The sequence below is a fragment of the Oncorhynchus nerka genome, linkage group LG27 (assembly GCF_034236695.1).
Source record: "Oncorhynchus nerka isolate Pitt River linkage group LG27, Oner_Uvic_2.0, whole genome shotgun sequence".
NCBI classification, from domain to species: Eukaryota; Metazoa; Chordata; class Actinopteri; order Salmoniformes; family Salmonidae; genus Oncorhynchus; species Oncorhynchus nerka.
Window position 1 is genome coordinate 57387099 of NC_088422.1, and position 22552 is coordinate 57409650.

Sequence of the window (22552 nt, forward strand, 5' to 3'; positions counted from 1 at the left end):
TGTCACTCTCCCTCTGTGGCTGTGGTTGGCTCCATTGAGTGATGTTTCTCCTCCACATTCTCACTGGTACGAGTGTTGAGGCCTCCGCTCTCCTTGTTCTCTTTTCAAGCCCAGTATAATGAGAGCTGCAAATGAGAATGGATATGGATACAGATTTACGGAAGTGCCTGAGGCCAACACACCTACTCATTCTTTCTGTGTGTGTATTTGTGCTAGAGTGTAAGTAAGTAGGAATGCATACATTTGTCTGAATGCGTTTGTGTGAGTGGGTGTGAACGCGCGTGTGTGCGTGTGTGTGCGTGTGCGTGTGTGTGCGTGCGTGTGTGTGTGTGTGTGTGCGCGCACGCATCTGTTTTGTGTGTGTATCTGTATAAGTGTTTGTGTTTGCAGTGTATCTCTGTAAACCAATTCCACAGTGTTGCTCTCCTCTCTCCACACCTGGCCCAGGACCGAAATAGATGTGCTGAGCGTGTGTGACAGGTCTGATTCGGGGCGTGTGTGCCCGCCTTAAATCATGCCAATGTCGAGTGTATGTGTGTGTCTCCTAATTGAGTAGATAGAGCTGGAAACCCCACGCAAGTGCTGACTTTGAGTGTAGTGTATCACACTGACTGGCAGCTTGTTGAAAACATGGTCAATTGGTAGTGTGTTTGATTAAGGTGTGCTTGTCAGCCCGCTTGACAAATGAACCCTCTCTGATTTAAATGATCCTCCGTTCCTTTGGTTTCTAGTGGCTTTTACGTGCCGGGCTTTGTTTCTAAAGCACAGGGAACTCTGAAGTAAGAACTTTATAGGAAAGTAAGATGTCAGTCTTTTTATATATGGTGGTCCAAAGGTTTAAGAAAAAAATTGTTTTCAGATGTCCCTCTTAAGATCTAAAGTCATGTAAGGACACATGTCCACCAGTAATTTACCTTTTGCTAACAGAGGGAAGACAAAAGGGAAGACAAAAAAGAATCTACATTGTCAATGAAGCTCCCTGCGTGAAAAACATAGTAAGGAAGAATAATTCATATTTGAATCGGGGAGAGACTTTCTCACTCTCTCTATACCCTCACCGAATCCCCAGAAAAACATGAGCATCTCTCTGATTCTGTGGAAAGCCCTCCGTCGCTGTTCATATACAGTTGAAGTCAGACGTTTACATACACCTTAGCCAAATACAAGTTTTTCACAATTCCTGACATTTAAATCCTAGTAAAAATTCCCAGTCTTAGGTCAGTTAGGATCACCACTTTATTTTAAGAATGTGAAATGTCAGAATAATAGTAGAGAGAACGATTTATTTCAGCTTTTATTTCTTTCATGACATTCCCACTGGGTCAGAAGTTTACATACACTCAATTAGTATTTGGTAGCACTGCCTTTAAATTGTTTATCTTGGGTCAACCATTTTGGGTAGCCTTCCACAAGCTTCCCACAACAAGTTTAGGTGAATTTTGGCCCATTCCTCCTGACAGAGCTGGTGTAACTGAGTCAGGTTTGTAGGCCTCCTTACTTGCACTCGCTTTTTCAGTTCTGCCTACAAATTTTCTATGGGATTGAGATCCGGGCTTTGTGATGGCCACTCCAATACCTTGACTTTGTTGTCCTTAAGCCATTTTGCCACAACTTTGGAAGGTTGCTTGTAGTCATTGTCCATTTGGAAGACCCATTTGCGACCAAGCTTTGACTTCCTGACTGATGTCTTGAGATGTTGCTACAATATATCCACGTAATAAGCCTCCTCATGATGCCGTCTATTTTGTGAAGTGCACCAGTCCCTCCTTAAGCAAATCACCATCCCAAAACATGATGCTGTCACCCCTGGGCGTCACGGTTGAGATGGTGTTCTTCAGGCTTGCAAGCCTCCCCCTTTTTCCTCCAAACATAACGATGGTCATTATGGCAAAATAGTTCCATTTTTTGTTTCATCAGACCAGAGACATTTCTCTAAAAAGTCCGATCTTTGTCCCCATGTGCAGTTGCAAAACATAGTATGGCTTATTTTATGGCGGTTTTGGAGCAGTGGCTTCTTCCTTGCTGAGCGGCCTTTCAGGTTATGTCGATATAGGACTTGTTTTACTGTGGATATAGACACTTTTGTACCTGTTTCCTCCAGCATCTTCACAAGGTCCTTTGCTGTTGTTCTGGGATTGATTTGCACTTTTCGCACCAAAGTACGTTAATCTCTAGGAGACATAACGCGTCTCCTTCCTGAGCGGTATGATGGCTGCGTGGTCCCATGGTGTTTATACTTGCGTACTATTGTTTGTACAGATGAACATAGTATGATGAACATAGGCATTTGGAAATTACTCCCAAGGATGAACCAGACTTGAGAAGGTCTACAATTTTTTTTCTGAGGTCTTGCCTGATTTCTTTTGATTTTCCCATGATGTCAAGCAAAGAGGCACTGAGTTTGAAGGTAGGCTTTGAAATACATCCACAGGTACACCTCCAATTGATTCAAATGATGTCAATTAGCCTATTGGAAGCCTCTAAAGTCATGACATAATTTTCTGGAATTTCCCAAGCTGTTTAAAGGCACAGTCAACTTAGTGTATTTAAACTGCTGACCCACTGGAATTGTGATTAAGTGAAATATTCTGTCTGTAAACAATTGTTGGAAAACTTAGATGTCCTAGCTGACGTGCCAAAACTATAGTTTGTTATCAAGAAATGTGTGGAGTTAATGAAAAATGTGTTTTAATAACTCCAACCTAAATGTTCGTAAACTTCCGACTTCAACTGTAGCTGTCCCATTAGCAACAGGGAAACACACATCACTGTCAGGATCTAGGAACCTGTGGAAAGTAGACAGGATCAGTGCCGTACATTGTAATCATCATAATAATATATGAAGAGTAAGGGGACCAGCACCAAACTCTGGGGGACACCTTGTGTTATTGTAATGCAATTGGCGTCCAAAAGGGTTTTTCAAATGGTATGGCGGGACCAACGAATGGGTCATGGCTACAGGATAGTGTCCTGACCATATTGCAGGGTTGGGATCAAGTCCATTTTTTAAAAATGTTTCCCCAATAGATTGGGGAAGTGAACTTAAATTAAATTCATAGAGAAATAGTCCTAGAATAATGATACACAAATCTCAGAGCAGCAGCCAAGAAGTCTCCTGGACCAGTTTAGAGTGAACAGTGTTTCAGGTTTGCTGTTGAAGTAGTAAAATATTATAAATAATAAAACATTTTCATTTTCAACACAAGTCTCCCCCTGGCCTCCTGCAGTCCATCAGTGGAACGGCTTTTTAATCAACATCAGCTCGCTTGTGCTGCGTTTATCTGACAGCCTGCTGACTAATTGTCCCGCCCAAATAGCCATGCCACTAATATTGGCCAAATAAATAATATCTGTCCATAAATATTTATGTTGTGTATTTGTTGAATTTGACCACCCTCCAGCCAGAATATCAATATGATATAAGGCCGTGTGTGTGCGTCTGTGCAATTGTGCTCCAAGTGACTCTGTAAATGGACACTTGTCTTTTGCAGGTTGAGTCAGACATGATGTGCTAATGTAACATGTCCACCACCCTAAAATGACCAGTAGCATGGCAATGAACCACGTCTGTTGTGTGTTACCATGGCGTCACCATCTGTGCTTTTTCCACTGGCCACCTGGAGCAACAGGACACCCGTCCTGATACCAGCACACAAGCTGTGGTTCTGTGTGTATTTCTCAGAATGTTATTGTGACCGTGTGACAGATGAAGGGTCACTGTGAGGAGCCCACACTGCTGCCTTCTCACTCCTCCTCAACACACCGAAAGGTGCCAAGCTGCCAGACAACCATGCCAGCCTACCCCTGCCAGTGTTAAAATGCCGACTTGGCTATGCCAACCTAACCATGCCAGTGTGACTTTGCCAGCCAACTCTTGGTGTGTGTGTGTGTGTGTGTGTGTGTGTGTTAGCTATTGCCAGGGCTTATCTGCCACTCCAGCCCTCTCTGACTGTATGAACTTCCCTCTGTGTATCTGTCATGTCCCGTGAGCAGCATTTCTCTGATGCTGTAGAGATTGACAGAGCATTAACGTCCCGATCGACACTGTCACTCTTCCTCACGGGAATAAGACTCATGGCACACATGCACTAGTCTGTTGTCAATGCTTTAATTCTTCCTGTAATGACTGCAGACGACACAACTTAGCCACGCCAGAGACACGGCGCCTCTGATGCTATGTGTTACATATAAATGTACATGTATATCTGAGAGATCTGCTCTGTGCTACTGGGCTACAGAACCCTTGAGACTGCCTGGAAATCTTGAGGCTGCTCATAAAACCTGATCGTCTCACAAACCAATGAAAACACAGGTCTGAGAACCTAATCGAGGATCTGACCCAATTTAAGCAATTTTTAGTTTTGGGTTTCCAAGATTAATCTGAGCTATGCTGTCAGTGTGAGGGGTTTAATCAGAAGCTGGTTGTTTGTTAGTTGTCCAAACTATTTAGCGTGTTTGATTAGTTCTTTGTTGCTTTTTGTCCTTTAAAACAAACACATGATCATTGCTAAATCCCGATGATGTGCAGTTTTCCAAATGAAGACACATTTTCAATCCAGATGGCGTACACTACAGTGTAGTGTAGTGCTGTGAGCACAGTGTTGAATGGTCCATCCAGATGATGTGTTGTGTGTTTGTCTCACCCCAGCCCGGCCCTAGCTCAGGTTAATTATCTGCGTGCTTCCGAGTTGAATGGCCGGCGGACATTTTGAATGACAGTGTGTCTTGCTCCTGGCCGAAAATGGCCTTTTGTGGAGTGTGAGGAGATAATTATTTTATGAGTCCCTGGAGGACTTTCTGCTTTCTGCTGGAGTAATCTCCCCCACAAAGGCACATCTCTTTTTCCACTGTCTCGTTCTACAAATACACCTCTCTTTGTGGTGGAGAGTTTTCTCTCACCAGCATTTCCTCTTGTATTTTATATCTCATTGTCTCTCACCAAAAACTCTCTTGTCCATGTTTCTTTCACAGGTAGACGCCATAGCTCCATGTATTTTGGAACAGCTGTCCGTGTTTCAGTTTATCCATTCTTGCCTTCACCATCCTTGGCCCAGGGCTTATTCTTCTCGGCTGGGCTTATTCTGCTCTGCTGGGCATATCTTCTCCCCGTTGCCATGGTCATGCCAGCAGAATCCAACCACTGAATCCAACCATATGGGCACTGACCTATGACGCACCAAACACTCCATAGCTCCAAATGGTCCTACACCGAGGTACTACTACACCATGGTGTTGCCAGTACTGTGCTCCTACCATCTGGTCTATGAGCCACCAAACATGCATAGCTCTATACCCATTAAACATGCCCACATGCGGGCTAAAACATTGGCCCCATCTAGGCTGCCAACATTAGGCCAAACCGCCTTTGATCATCGTTTCCACGTTGACCCCCAAGGCATTTGCGCAGTGTGCCCAATTGTGGGTAGAGCATATCTGGAGAGGGCAGCCCTCACATTGCCTGAATATGCCCATCTTTTCCCAGCAAATATGCCCACAATGGCACGATTTTGGCTCAATGGGGGCAAAAATATTGGACAGATGCACCTTTGCTAAACTGTTGTCTCGTATGTCACATGCACTTATTTAAGACTTCATTATTGGCCGTGTACAATATCAACAGCATTTGGGCATCACACAATGGGGGGGGGGGGGAGTGAGAAGGATTACTTTATCCTATCCTAGGTATTCCACCTCTTTAAGGAATACCTAGGATAGGATAAAGTAATCCTTCTCACCCCCCCCCCTTAAAAGATTTAGATGCACTATTGTAAAGTGGCTGCTCCACTGGATGTCATAAGGTGAATGCACCAATTTGTAAGTCGCTCTGGATAAGAGTGTCTGCTAAATGACTTAAATGTAAATGTAAATGTAACTTTTTGGGTGACCCGACCAAATGATCATATGTAGATATATGTTAGAGATTGAAAGCAAGTCTAAGAAGTGGTTCTATGTGGGCTATAGTTTCATCTTTTACTTTTGATGTTGTACACCAGCTTCAAACAGCTGAAAATACAATATTTTTGGTTATGGAAAATATATTTCACAGGGGTTTAGAAGGTACACTGATTCTCTACACTACACTTGCTTGTTTTGTCTCATAAACTGAAATTAGGCAAACTATTAGAATTTTAGCAACCAGGAAATGGCTGAGCGATTTCTGCATAGGGAACCTTTAAACTGGAATTACACTCTCAGTAACGGTTTCACAAAATAACTGTGTGCAAACCACGCCCCCAAATATTCTAATGAGTTCTCGCCTCTAGCTGGGCTTTGTGTGGTCTAGCCTGTGTTGGGCTTGGGGGGGCTGGCCCATGTTGGGGTGGTGTGGGCTAGCCCATGTTGGGCTGATGTGTGATTGGTGTGGGCTATCCTGTGTTGGGCTAGCCAGTCTTGGGCTGATGTTGGCTTGGTGTGGGCTAGCTTCTGCTGAGCTATCCCGTGTTGCTCAATCTGATTGGCTGGGCCTGGGTCCCCAGTAGGTGGGGAGGACTGATCATAATAATGGTTGGGATGGAGTGAATGGAATGGTATCAAACACAATTAAATCAGGTGTTTGATTACATTTATTCTGTTCCAACCATTAATATGAGCCTGTCCTCTACAATTAAGGTGTTTATCCCTTCCTCCCTCTCCCAGCATCCTGCCTTCACTCCCTGCCTCCTTCTCACAGTGTGTGTGTGTTTATTTAACCAGAGCGGCAGATGATATTTGTTCATTCGGGGAAATAACTTGATTCCGCCGTGTTTCTGATGCCCTGTAATTTGAAAAGTAATGTCTGAGCTATGGTAGTCGGCCTGTGCTGATATGAGCAGGTGGTTTGTGTGTGTGTGTGTGTGTGTGTGTGTCTTGTGAAGGAAATGCTCAGCGTAGTAGATGCAGAGCATTTACAATTCAGAGGATTCATTGCTGTCGGAATACATTTATTTAACCTGTATGTACCCAGGGAAGTTATTCAGAACAAACTCTCTTGTACTAAAACCTCCCCACCTGATTCGATTGTGTTCTGATGGTTAACCCCTCCTCTTTGGGGGTGGGAGGTAGCCTAGTGATTACTGTTGGGCCAGTAACCGAAAGGTTGGTATATTGAATTCCAGAGGTAACAAGGTAAAAATCTGTCGTTCTGCCCCTGAGCAAGGCAGTTAACCCACTGTTCCCTGGGCGCCGAAGCCGTGGATGTTGATTATGGCAGCCGCCCCCCTTTCTGATTGAGGGGTTGGGTTAAATGCAGAAGACACATTTCAGTTGAATGCAGTCAGTTGAACAACTGACTAGGTATCCACCCCCCTTTGTGTTGAGGCTTATGTGGTCAGATGGTGTTCTTTAGGTGGTTTTAAGCTATTCTATGCCTGATTGTTCACAGCCTGATAGCAGTCAATTTTGCTTGAGCAAGCCACAGGCCCAGCTGGTATTAGCTGTGAGTGATACACCAGTGGGTCCCCGACCACAGCTCCAGTGTGATTCATCCCATCAGTGTGTCTCAGTTCCTCAGCCCCCTGAGTCGGGCATTTTAATAAACTGTGATGATGGCACATTAGCGGGATGGGCCGGGGGAGAGTCCGGGGGAGGTCCGTCATCATGAATACCACGCATGCCACACACACTGGGTTTAATTTTGGCACAGGCACAGTGAAGTCACAGAGTTGGAGACAAAAGTACAGAAAGGGTCATTACAACTTATGTTAGGAGTATGCCTTCTTACCACAGTGTTCCCCCTAGCTCTATGTCATATCTTGGTGGGATGCAGACACATTTAAAGCTACATTCAGGGCTGGACATTCAATTGAAATTAAAAGTGGTAAAACTTTCCTGAAAGGGGTATGAATTGTCCAATCGTGGTCAGATTGTCCACCCTAAGGATACCAGGCAAGGTTTAAACAATGCCGCAGCAAAGCCAACCGCATTTAAGTCAGTTGTCAAAAGTTGTAATGACCAGAGGAGGCTGGTGAGCTGAGTTATAGGAGGATGGACTCACTGTAGTGCCTGCCGTGGAATTAATGGAAGGGAGTGTTTGTGTTTGACTCCGCTCTATTTACCCCAGCCATGACAATGAGCCCATCCTCCTATAGCTCTTCCCACCAGCTCCCTCTGGTTAAGACACATGTTATATTGCAGTCCCATTCTCATTATGTTGACCTCATTAGGTGGTGCATTTTCTATTTGTAGGGTTTCTCATTGTAGCTTCGCCTGTTGTGTTGGGTTATGGAAGGTTCCCAGATAACCCTAGTAAAGGTTGATTAACCTATATTTGAACGATGACAGAATTTGAAAATATCAGATTATGTAATTTAATAATGGTTTGATGTCATAGCCTTTGTCAGGCCTATAATTCAAAGGCCCTGGTCTGAGTGCCTGTATCTATATTCGAGAGCCGATAGTTTGAGTATATAGATATTGTTTGTAAGTGCCATCCATTCTTGACACTGTTCTTTTTTTAATTGTCTTTGTTTGTTTTTTTAGCAAATTAGCCCCTTTTCATTCCTGGAACTCTGACTGTATAACGAGCAATGGAATGTTTCAAAAAATGAAGTGATGTTGCACAGTGAACAACCTGTCGTGGAACAAAAAACCTTTGAGAGAGCGGAAATAAAATAAACTCTACAAGCATTTGCGTCGGTCCAGAGGGCTGTCCCCGTGTCTATTAATAACTGACATTAAACTGAGTGGCTGAACTCATTGTCCATGAGAGGAACAAGTCTGCCCTGCTGCCCCCACTCTGTTTTAATGTTTTTAAATGCCTCCAAGTAACCATTTAAAACCATAAAAAAAGATGTTCCAAAACTGATGGGTCCATTAGTGTGCAGCTGGTTCTGTTATCTAGTCTAGTTTTGATTCTGTGTCAGGCATAGTGTGTGTGTGTGTTTTCTCATTTTGTAGTGTAGTTGTGTCCGAACCATCATCACACTCGCACACAGGCACGTGCACAGGCTCGTGAACACACACACACACACACACATACACACACACACTAGGCTTGCCCTGTGAGTCATTCTCTGCCATTTAGGTAGACCACCTTTCCATCTCTTTGTTCCTTGCTGAGTCACCCAGCCTGTTTGGCAAAATTGGTCCAATTTGGCCTTTGGTCTAGCTGTTCCTTGATATGCATCACTCCTAGACTGCTGCTGTCCTTTCCCCTGCTGTGTTGGTCGCTTAACCCCGAGCAGCATTTTACCTCTCTGCTTGTTGCCAGGACACTGTTGATCCTTAAAACAGACAGGTAGTTCCAGACTCATTCTCTGTGTCCGTCCCATTCTGAAGTCATGGTCTCAATTCTAAGCATAAACAAAGTGTCTTATTTGGTCTGGGCTTTAGGGGTAATTGGGAGTTACTGTCCCACACTGGGTTCTTATTGTAATGGCACAAGATTGAAAGAAACCACAATTTTAAGGTGCCACGGTGGATTAGGGGAGTTGTCTGTCTCAATTATTTATGCCCAGAACCAACTGAGCTACTTTTAAAGGAAAACTTCGGGATTTTGGCAATAAAGCCCTTTTATGAAATAATGCATACAATTTTTATGTCTCTGCATCAAGTATACAGTAATTTAGAGGTAGGTTAGCGAGCCAATGCTAACTAGCGTTAGCACAATGACTGGAAGTCTATTGCATCTACAGTACTAGCATGTATCCTCTTGTAAGAGCACAATGCTGGAAAGAACCCAGACTTTTAAGGGGACACTGGACAGGGCTGAAATAGCTGAAGTTTGTGAACCGCTGTCTTAGAGAGTCTGTTCTAAGGGCACAAGGCTTAAGTGAACTCCACATTTAAGGTGACAGCACTTCTATCAGGCCCACTTTTCGGTGACAGGCACTTCTATTGGAGTCTCAAACCCCACTCTAAGTGCTGGCAAAAACAGGCATATAGACAACAGCCTTTGGGAAAGTATTCAGACCCCTTGACTTTTTTCACATTTTGTTAGGTTATAGCCTTATTCTAAAATGTGTACAATTGTTTTTTTTCCCTCATCAATCTACACACAATACCCCATAATGACAAAGCAAAAACAGGTTTTTAGAAGTTTTTGCTAATTTATAATTATTTACATTTACATAAGTATTTATACCCTTTACACAGTACTTTGTTGAAGCACCTTTGGCAGCGATTTACAGCCTCTTTACAGTCTTCTTGGGTGTGACACTAGAAGCTGGGCACAGCTGTATTTGGGGAGTTCCCATTCTTCTTTGCAGATCTTCTCAAGCTCTGTCAGTTTGGATGGGGAGCGTTGCTGCACAGCTATTTTCAGGTCTCTCCAGAGATGTTCGATCGATCGGGTTCAAGTCGGGGCTCTGGCTGGGCCACTCAAGGACATTCATAGACTTGTCCTGAAACCACTCCTGTGTTGTTTTGGCTGTGTTGTTGTCCTGTTGGAAGGTGAACCTTGGCCCCAGTCTGAGGTCCTAAGCACTCTGGAGCAGGTTTTCATCAAGAATCTCACTGTACTTTGCTCCGTTCATCTTTCCCTCAATCCTGACTAGTCTCTCAGTCCCTCCCGCTGAAAAACATCCCCCACAGCATGATGTTGCCACCACCATGCTTCACCTTAGTGATGGCACCAGGTTTCCTCCAGACATGACACTTGTCATTCAGGCCAAAGAGTTCAATCTTGGTTTCATCAGACCAGAGAATCTTGTTTCTCATAGTCTGAGTCTTTAGGTGCCTTTTGGCTTCAGTCTGGCCCTCTACCATAAAGCCCTGATTGGTGGAATGCTGCAGAGATGGTTGTCCTTCTGGAAGGTTCTCCCATCTCCACAGAGGAACTATAGAGCTCTGTCAGAATGACCATCGGGCACTTGGTCACCTCACTGACCAGGGCCCTTTTTCCCTGATTGCCCAGTTTGGCCCGGGCAGCCAGCTCTAGGAAGAGTCTTGACGCTTCCAAACTTCTTCCATTTAAGATTAATGGAGGCCACTGTGTTCTTGGGGACCTTAAATAACCAAATCATGTCCAATCAATTGAATTTACTACAGGTGGACTTGTAGTTGTAGAACATCTCAAGGATGATCAATGGAAACAGGATGCCCCGGAGCTCAATTTCGAGTCTCATAGCAAAGGGTCTGAATACTTATGTAAATAAGGTATCTGTTTTTATTTAAAATACATTAGCTAAATTGTCAACCGGTTTTCGCTTTGTCAATATGGGGTATTGTGTGTAGATTGATGAGGAAAATAAATAATTTGATCCATTTTAGAACAAGGCTATAACGTAACAATGTGGAAAAAGTCAAGGGGTCCGAATGTACTGTAGGTTACAGTCCATAAACTCAAATGGTTTAATGCCTCTTTAAAACGGAATTATAGGCATGCAACAGACCAGAATCCTAGCTCTGCTGCTGTTGCCATGGTAACTGAGGAATCAGAGCTTTTATCAAAGATAATTTAACTTAAGAGGCCTAGACACTGCTTCTCCAGTAGAAATCACTGATCCTACTTGTAGGTCATGGCAAAGTTTGCTAGTTAAGCTCATGCGCAGAAACATGTCATCGGGTCTAACGGTCGTTTTGCGCCGAATTGTGCATGTGCAGACAGTCAAATCAAAGGCACTCCTTCGATAGGCCAATACATTATTTTTTTTTTTTTCAAAAACAAAACGTGTTTGTCACTTTCACGAGGTTGTAGTAATGACAGTTGCAGATACTCAAATCTAGGTTTTGCCTTTAGATTTTCTAGGATGGCTTTATGAAATTTTGACTTCTCCCATTGACTTGCCAAACTGTTTCGCGAGGTGTTCCAGAAAGTATCAGCCTGTTGGGCCTCTGGGTTTGAAAATAATTTGCTTTCATTCTGATAAGTAGGCTAGGAAATAATTCTTTGCCAAACTGCTTTTCGAAAAAAAAATATTAGATTTGCAGAGTCATGGGTCCAATGCCCCCAAATGTATGGTCTCATCTGTGAATGTCCAAAAAGCTCTTAGAATAGCATCTTGAAAAGGAACAGCAATTAAATAATTTCTATAGGTCATAGTTGGTTATGTGATAAATAATATAGAGCTTCCACATTTAGCCTCTGGCTTGATATAGTGAGCGGGAGGGAGGAGGTGGGAGCAAGAAGCAGGGAGGAAGGAAGTAGGTGGAGAGGGGGACGCGAGGGAGAGAGGGTGGGAGGGAAATAGAAAGACATATGAGCTACAGAGACAAGGTTAAACACATCTCAAGGGTTATTAGCCTATAGCTACAGTACATTTCTCTTTGCACATGCACTTCTGACATATACAAGACGAACAACTTCATATGATTTCAAAAGAACACATAAATACACACGTAAACCAGGCAATTTTATTTAACTTTATTGGATGTTGTGGGTCAGATGTTGTTTGTAGGTGGAAGGATCAGAAGATGGCATTATGAGAATAGTTTGGAAGTAGAACACACACTGCAGTGTACAGTGATCTGTACCATTGTCCAGGCTTGACCTTGTTTTCTGTCCAGAGCTGACAGTAGTAACCTTATTTTATAGAAAAAAGCTTTCTGCCATCCCAGATCTGCAGTAGTGACCCCAGATGGTCTGGTCCAGAAGGGACTCACTGGACCAAGCCCTTGGGGTGTGTGTGTGTGTGTGTGTGTGTGTGTGTGTGTGTGTGTGTGTGTGTGTGTGTGCGCATACAGTGTGTGTGTCCATCTGCGACGGTCTGACCACTATAACCCCGGTCTTGTTATGACAGCCAGCCGCTCACATTGCAACACAGAGACATGACCCCACACCTGTACTCACCAAACAGTGAAAGGGAGCTGAAAAAAAGACTGAGAAAGACTTGAGCACAAACAGGAAATGGAAGAGAGTATGGAGGAAGCTTTAGTCCTCTCTCTTTTATTTTATTATGTTACCTTTTATTTAACTAGGCAAGTCAGTTAAGAACAAATTCTTATTTTCAATGACGGCCTAGGAACAGTGGGTTAAACTGCCTTGGTCAGGGGCAGAAGGACAGGTTTTTACCTTGTCAGCATGGGGATTCGACCTCGATCGTCCAAAACTCGAACCACGAGGCTACCTGCCGCCCCTCTGTGTGTGTTTGTGCCATGGGCTTAGTCTATAGTGCATTTCAAGATGGCAGGGATGTGTGTGTGGGAGGAAGGGAAGAGACGGTTAATGTTCTCATTATAAATGTGCATGATTAGAAGATATATTATGGAAATGTGTGCGCGTGTGCACATCTCTCGCAGTAGGCATCCTTTCTCTCCCCTGGTGTTTAATTGCTACTGTGGTAAGTGACGTCACAGGTTGCTATACTCACCTATTGATTGTGTGTGGGTGTACTGCACGTGTTGATATTTGTGTATTCGTGCTTTGTTGAAGTGTATTCGTGCTTGTTAGCATACACACACTGACTGGCATTTGGGCTGCGAACGTGAGAATTTGTGTTGATTTATTTAGAGCTTTGAAGTTGTTGTTTTTTCTCTCTTTCTGATACGTGTGTGTATGTGTGTGTGTGTGTGTGTGTGTGTGTGTGTGTGTGTGTGTGTGTGTGTTGATAACATGTCATTAGAGCTAATAGGAGTTGATGGGTTTATGTAGTAGTTGTTCCTGATGAGTTGTGTGGGTGTCGGCCCATAATGAATATCACAGGCCTGCATACAGCACTGTTCACCTCTGTCTTCCATCTGGTTCCATCTGTCTATTTCTCTCCCACTTTCATTCCTTCCCCATTCCTTTTTTCCCCCTCATTGTCTCTTCCTCTGTTTTCCCCCTCCCTAATGCTCTTTCAATTTAGTCTTTCCCTTTCACTCCCTAAAATGCCTCCGTCGCTCCCTCTCCTCTCTTGCCTTCCCGCTGTATGTGCTGAGCAGATGTACTATAATTACGGGGAGTGACATGGCATGTATGTGTGCCACGTATTCCCTTAGAAACACAGCTGTACATGCACACGCACTCACAAACACATGCCGCATATGCAGACAGGCACTACCGCGCACACACACAACGCACAATATCACGTTTAATGAGCTGCAATATCTGATAACATGTCCATGTCTCCTGTCCCTTTTAATAAACGTTGTGCGTTTGTGTTTTTAAGATGGGTAATTATATTCGGATAATTTGTATTTGTTAATATCTGGGGGGAGAATCGCTTTTGGCACCTTGTAGAGTCCATGCCCCGACTAATTGAGCCTGTTCTGAGAGCAAAATTGTGTGTGTGGGAGGGGGGGGGGGGGGGGGGGGGGGGGTGCAACAAATGTTCCCTCAAATTTTTTCTGACATTGAGCAAATTTCAAGTCTGCCGAGCACAAACTTGAACATCGTGAAAATTCTGTGCAACTTTCAGTGTGCGTTCTCTGTGAACACTGAGGCTGTATCCGCTTTAAGTTAGTTTTAACAGTGGCAATGTAGACTCTGTGGCTATTTGATTATAAGGCAGGCCTACCATCAAAAACAATGGATAAAATGCATCCCATAACATTTAAACATGGAAAAAGCTGTTTCATCATTCAACCTACAGTAGCAGCCAATGTGTGGTGTTCAATGTAGACCTAGGAAGAAAAAAACATGCAGGGCATGACATTAGATTTACATTTACATTTACATTTAAGTCATTTAGCAGACGCTCTTATCCAGAGCGACTTACAAATTGGTGCGTTCACCTTAAGACATCCAGTGGAACAGCCACTTTACAATAGTGCATCTAAATCTTTTAAGGGGGTGAGAAGGATTACTTTATCCTATCCTAGGTATTCCTGAAAGAGGTGGGGTTTCAGGTGTCTCCGGAAGGTGGTGATTGACTCCGCTGTCCTGGCGTCGTGAGGGAGTTTGTTCCACCATTGGGGGGCCAGAGCAGCGAACAGTTTTGACTGGGCTGCGCGGGAACTGTACTTCCTCAGTGGTAGGGAGGCGAGCAGGCCAGAGGTGGATGAACGCAGTGCCCTTGTTTGGGTGTAGGGCCTGATCAGAGCCTGGAGGTACTGAGGTGCCGTTCCCCTCACAGCTCCGTAGGCAAGCACCATGGTCTTGTAGCGGATGCGAGCTTCAACTGGAAGCCAGTGGAGAGAGCGGAGGAGCGGGGTGACGAAAATTAGATGACTGAAAATGTTGCAAGACACCACTTTGCAAAATACAATCCATTATTATTCCCATACCATTTAATACAGAGAATCAGACAAATTACAGTGTCTTGCAAAAGTATTCATCCCCCTTGGTGTTTTTCCTATTTTGTCGCATTACAACCTGTAATTGAAATGAATATCATGTAATGGACAAATTGGTGAAGTGAGATGAAAAACATTACTTGTTTCAAGAAATTCAAAAAAAATATGTATTCATCCCCTTTGCTATGAAAGCCCCTAAATAAGATCTGGTGCAACCAATTACCTTCAGAAGTCACAATTAGTTAGATTGCACACAGGCGGACTTTATTTAAGTGTCTCATGATCTCAATATATACAGTATCCACCTGTTCTGAAAGGCCCCAGAGTCTGCAACATGACTCAGCAAGGGGCACCACCAAGCAAGCGGCAGCATGAAGACCAAGGAGTTCTCCGAACAGGTCAGGGACAAAGTTGTGGGGAAGTACAGATCAGGGTTGAGTTATAAAAAAATATCAGAAACTTTGAACATCCCACGGAGCACCATCAAATCCATTATTAAAAAAATGGAAAGAATATGGCACCACAACAAACCTGCCAAGAGAGGGCCGCCCACCAAAACTCACGGACCAGGCAAGGAGGGTTTTAATCAGAGAGGCAACAAAGAGACCAAAGATAACCCTGAAGGAGCTGCAAAGATCCACAGCGGAGATGGGACCACTTTAAGTTATACACTCCACAGAGCTAGGCTTTACGGAAGAGTGACCAGAAAACAGCCATTACTTAAAGAAAAAAATAAGCAAACACGTTTGGTGTTCACCAAAAGGCATGTGGGAGACTCCCCAAACATGTGGAAGAAGGTACTCTGGTCAGATGAGACTAAAATTGAGCTTTTTGGTCATTAAGAAAAATGCTATGTCTGTGCATACCCAACACCATCACCCTGAGATCACCCCGAAAGACATCCCCACAGCATGATGCTGCCACTACCATGCTGTTTTTCATCGTCAGGGGCTGGGAAACTGGTCAGAATTGAAGGAATGATGGGATGGTGCTTTCAGTCTTTCAGAGATTTGAGACTGGGATGAAGGTTCACCTTCCAGCAGGGCAATGACTCTAACGCAACACTTGAGTGGTTTAAGGGGAAAAATGTAAATGTCTTGGAATGGCCTAGTCAAAGCCCAGAACTCAATCCAATTGAGAATCTGTGGTATGTCTTAAAGATTGCAGTACACCAGTGGAACCAATCCAACTTGAAGGAGCTGGAGCAGTTTTGCCTTGAAGAATGGGCAAAAATCCCAGTGGCTAGAATGTGCCAAGCTTATAGACACATACCCCAAGAGACTTGCAGCTGTAATTGCTGCAAAAAGTGGCTCTAAGTATTGACTTGACTTTTTTTTGTGTGTCTTATTTCTTATATCTTCAGTGGTTGGCATATTGTGTAAATCAAATGATACACCCCCCCCCCCCCAAATCTATTTTAATTACAGGTTGTAAGTTAACAAAATAGGAAAAGTTCCAAGGGGGTGAATACTTTTGCAAGCCACTGCATGCTACCCTCTGCCTATTGGTTACTTAGCTTATTCAAGCCTGTATCAAATTACAAACACTGCCCCTGTCAAGGCAGGAATTCAGGAATACCTAGGATAGGATAAAGTAATCCTTCTCACCCCCCCCCCCCTTGAAAGATTTAGATGCACTATTGTAAAGTGGCTGTTCCACTGGATGTCTTAAGGTGAACGCACCAATTTGTAAGTCGCTCTGGATAAGAGCGTCTGCTAAATTACTTAAATGTAAATGTAAATGTAAGGCTGTGGGTAACTGGTGAAAGGAGTCCGGCACAGGAGAGCTGAGATGCGTGGACAAGGTATTTACAAAAAACACACAAACATGGGGGAAACCAGAGGGTTAAATAATGAACATGTAATGGGGGAATTGAAACTAGGTGTGTAACAAAACAAAGACAAAACGAAAGTGGATCGGTGATGGCTAGAAGGCCGGTGACGTCGACCCCCGAACGCCGCTCGAACAAGGAGAGGGATCGACTCCGGCGGAAGTCGTGACAGCCCCTTGAAGACAAAAAAAGCTCTTTGCTTGACCCGCTTTTCAAAGAAATGTATACGTTTTGTGCTCTTGTAGGAAGCAATCACACCCCTACTACTGACTACACATTATCTATAACTGGAGTAATAACTAACAAACCAAAATGTATGAACAAAATGTGCACACGTGGCTACATGCCGCTCTCGCTTTGATCTCAAAACAAGTGCCTCTACTAACAACCTCTCATGCTGTAAACACAGTCCAGTTCAAAGTAAAGGGCCCATATCCATATATATATATATTTTTCACCTTTATTTAACCAGGTAGGCTAGTTGAGAACAAGTTCTCATTTGCAACTGCGACCTGGCCAAGATAAAGCGTAGCAATTCGACACATACAACAACACAGAGTTACACATGGAATAAACAAAACATACAGTCAATAATACAATAGAACAAAAGAAAACAAAAAGTCTATATACAGTGAGTGCAAATTAGGTAAGTTAAGGAAATAAATAGGCCATGGTGGCGAAGTAATTACAATATAGCAATTAAACACTGGAATGGTAGATCGGCAGAAGATGAATGTGCAGGTAGAGATACTGGGGTGCAAAGGAGCAAAATAAATAAATAAATACCAGTATGGGGATGAGGTAGGTGGATAGATGGGCTGTTTACAGATAGGCTGAGTACAGGTGCAGTGATCTGTAAACTGCTCTGACAGCTGGTGCTTAAAGCTAGTGAGGGAGATGTGAGTCTCCAGCTTCAGAGATTTTTGCAATTCGTTCCAGTCATGGGCAGCAGAGAACTGGAAGGAAAGACGACCAAAGGAGGAATTGGCTTTGGGGATGACCAGTGAGATATACCTGCTGGAGCGGGTGCTACGAGTGGGTGCTGCTATGGTGACCAGTGAGCTGAGATAAGGCGGGGCTTTACCTAGCAGAGACCTGTAGATAACCTGTAGCCAGTGGGTTTGGCGACGAGTATGAAGCGAGGGCCAACCAACGAGAGCGTACAGGTCGCAATGGTGGGTAGTATATGGGGCTTTGTTGACAAAACGGATGGCACTGTGATAGACTGCATCCAGTTTGTTGAGTAGAGTGTTGGAGGCTATTTTATAGATGACATCACCGAAGTCGAGGATCGCTAGGATGGTCAGTTTTACGAGGGTATGTTTGGCAGCACGAGTGAAGGAAGCTTTGTTGCGATATAGGAAGCCGATTCTAGATTTAATTTTGGATTGGAGATGCTTAATGTGAGTCTGGAAGGAGAGTTTACAGTCTAACCAGACACCCAGGTATTTGTATATATGGCAATGGTCTATTTGAATATAGGCCTACTGCAGCTCTGATTGTTTATGCCACACCAGTCTGTGTAGAGTACTCGCTGTGTAGTGCATGTCAATGCAATAGAACCCTACTCCAATGTGTTCTGCCTACAACAACATTTTGTTTCGGTGTGTTGCATTAAAAGTGGATAATATTGCGTTGATTGAATCACAATTGCCACGGTAAAGCTTAGTGTTAGTGTGATAGTGTTAACAGGGAAAACTCTAGAACAGTGGTCACCAACCTTTTTCTGAGTCAAAATCAATTTGAGTAAAAATGCAAGCCGAGATTTCCACTCAGATTTTTTTGATAATATGACTTAAAAAATGTAAGCCTATGCAACATTAACCAATTAAAAACAGTACTGTAGCAATGAGGTTTGTGCAGTAAGTTATAGGCCCAATTTGACATTATCACTGCATATTGGCTTTGCTTGAATTGCCCTGCCAATGCAAAATTACATTAACAAATTTCAGTCAGGGTATATGACCACACCGGTAATAGATATGTTGTTTTATTACTTGTGAAGCACAGCTGAGTGAACATACATTTTGATAAATGTGTTTTTGTAATTTAATGGGCTGATGGTGCCTGCATCTGATGATCAATCCCAGCTGAGGGAGAGAGCAGCAGACTAAGGGTCCGCCTCTAAACATCCCACTACTCTCCCTTACCAAAAATGGACACTCTCCTCCAGATGATGCCGAAACTCGAGTTACATTGCATTATTTCTGCTTCATGCTCAATTTCATGTTGATTCTCCTATGAACAGAGAAAGTTAAATATTTATTGATATTAAAAAAAGACCTAGGACGCTAATAATAACAACGCAAGCCTATAGATACACTTTCCTACTCATTCATTACTGCTGCAGTGCTTGTTGTAGCACTGGGTGGAAATAGGAAGAAAGTGCATTTTATGGCTGACAAAAGTTTTGAACACAAAGAATTGACATTGCTGACTAAGAATTTAAACATGAACTCATTCATAAAAACAGCATATCTTTGCTGTGTTCATTTAACAGTCTCTAGTCATTGTTTTACATGTTTTGAAATCTCACAGTATCAACTTTGCTGTAGCTTTTATCCCTGCTACGTTACTGCAGACATTGTCATTCGATTGGCCAGTGGTAGGCCTATTGTGCACTTAATTTGCTCTCTGGACCCTCCGGGAAGACAGAGTTTGTACCTTCAGACACATGAAATGGGTCAAAATGGCAACAGTTTGCCTATCTGGTGCAGGGCAGCTGAATCGGGTGCATCTACCACCAACAGCCCAAGAATGAATAAAAAAATGGCTTTAACACTGGGTTTTTTACATAAATGTTTGGCGATCGACCAGGAATGCCCTTGAGATTGACCAGTCGATTGGGAACAACCAGTTCGTTACCACTGCTCTGGAAAGTTGAGCGAAGTTCAGTCTCGTGCTTCACTCTGTGGGCTAATATTTCTGCGCGACAGTCTTGGGGAGATGTGTGGCAGTCTCAGTGCTACTGCGCATGTGCAAGGTGTTCTTAATGTGTTGTACACTAATTGTAGATCAAAACATTTGGGTGAAATGTTGGAATCATAGAAATAGAATAATGGAGCCGGAGGGGATGGCTGCCATTTTACGGGCTCCTAACCAACTGTGCAATTTTTTTTTTTGTGTTTAACTTCTTGCGTCGAGCCATCACGGATCCGGTATCGTGACTACAGCCTCAAGCTCATTACCATAACGCAACGTTAACTAATCATGAAAATCGCAAATTAAATTAAATGAATCTATTTGCTCTCAAGCTTAGCCTTTTGTTAACAACACTATCATCTCAGATTTTCAAAATATGCTTCTCAACCATTGCAAAACAAGCATTTGTGTAACAGTATTGATAGCTAACGTAGCATTTAGCGTAGCATTTAGCGTTAGCATTCAGCAGGCAACATTTTCACAAAAAACAGAAAAAGCATTCAAATGAAATCATTTACCTTTGAAGAACTTCGGATGTTTTCAATGAGGAGACTCTCAGATAGCAAATGTTCAGTTTTTCCTGAAAGATGATTTGTTTAGGACAAATTGCTCCGTTTTCTGTGTCACGTTTAGCTACGAAAAAAAACCTGTATCCAGGATTGTGTAAATCTATCCGCAAGCTCATTAGCATAACACAACGTTAACTATTCATGAAAATCGCAAATGAAATTAAATGAATCTATTTGCTCTCAAGCTTAGCCTTTTGTTAACAACACTGTCATCTCAGATTTTCAAAATATGCTTTTGAACCATAGCTAAACAAGCATTTGTGTAACAGTATTGATAGCCTAGCATTGGATTATGCCTCTATTTCAGCATGCAACATTTTCCACAAAAACCAGAAAAGAATTCAAATAAAATCATTTTACCTTTGAAGAACTTCAGATGTTTTCAATGAGGAGACTCTGTTAGATAGCAAATGTTCCGTTTTTACAAAAAATATTATTTGTGTCGACTAATTGCTCCGTTTTGTTCATCACGTTTGGGTAAGGAAAAAAAAAAGTCATTAAAACGCGAACTAACTCCATAATATCGACAGAAACATGGCAAACCGATGTTTAGAATCAATCCTCAAGGTGTTTTTCACATATCTATCGACGATAAAATCCATCGTGGCAGTTTACTTTCTCTTCTGAAGAAATGGAACGCGCATTGACCTACAGATTACGCACACAGGACACCGGGCGGGACACCAGGTAAATGTAGTCTCTTATGGTCAATCTTCCAATGATATGCCTACAAACATGTCACAATGCTGCAGACACCTCGGGGAATAGACAGAAAGCGCGGGCTCATTCCTGGCGCATTCACAGCCATATAAGGAAACATTCGAACACAGCGCCTTCAGAATCTGGGGCATTTCCTGTATGAAACTTCATCTTGGTTTCGCCTGTTGCATTAGTTCTGGGGCACTCACAGATAATATCTTTGCAGTTTTGGAGACGTCAGAGTTTTGTCTTTCCAAGGCTGTCAATTCCATGCATAGTCGAGCATCTTTTCGTGACAAAATATTGCGCTTAAAACGGGCACGTCTTTTTATCCAATAATGACACAGCGCCCCCATAGGTTGAAGAGGTTAAATCATTTTGTACATAATGTTGCTACTACCGTCTCTTATGACCGAAAAGAGCTTCTGGACATCAGTGATTACTCACCTCGAACTGGAAAAATATTTTGGGGGGTAAGACGAGGAGAGGGGTTGTGTGTCGATTTGTCAATAACTGCTGCTGCGCAATGTCTAATATTAAAGAAGTCTCGAGGTATTGCACATCTGAGGTAGAATTCCTCATGATAAGCTGTAGACCACACTATCTTTCAAGAGATTTCTCATCTATATTATTCATAGCCTTTTCTTTACATTTACATTTACATTTAAGTCATTTAGCAGACGCTCTTATCCAGAGCGACTTACAAATTGGTGCGTTCACCTTAAGACATCCAGTGGAACAGCCACTTTACAATAGTGCATCTAAATCTTTTAAGGGGGGTGAGAAGGATTACTTTATCCTATCCTAGGTATTCCTGAAAGAGGTGGGGTTTCAGGTGTCTCCGGAAGGTGGTGATTGACTCCGCTGTCCTGGCGTCGTGAGGGAGTTTGTTCCACCATTGGGGGGCCAGAGCAGCGAACAGTTTTGACTGGGCTGCGCGGGAACTGTACTTCCTCAGTGGTAGGGAGGCGAGCAGGCCAGAGGTGGATGAACGCAGTGCCCTTGTTTGGGTGTAGGGCCTGATCAGAGCCTGGAGGTACTGAGGTGCCGTTCCCCTCACAGCTCCGTAGGCAAGCACCATGGTCTTGTAGCGGATGCGAGCTTCAACTGGAAGCCAGTGGAGAGAGCGGAGGAGCGGGGTGACGTGAGAGAACTTGGGAAGGTTGAACACCAGACGGGCTGCGGCGTTCTGGATGAGTTGTAGGGGTTTAATGGCACAGGCAGGGAGCCCAGCCAACAGCGAGTTGCAGTAATCCAGACGGGAGATGACAAGTGCCTGGATTAGGACCTGCGCCGCTTCCTGTGTGAGGCAGGGTCGTACTCTGCGGATGTTGTAGAGCATGAACCTACAAGAACGGGCCACCGCCTTGATGTTAGTTGAGATCGACAGGGTGTTGTCCAGGATCACGCCAAGGTTCTTAGCGCTCTGGGAGGAGGACACAATGGAGTTGTCAACCGT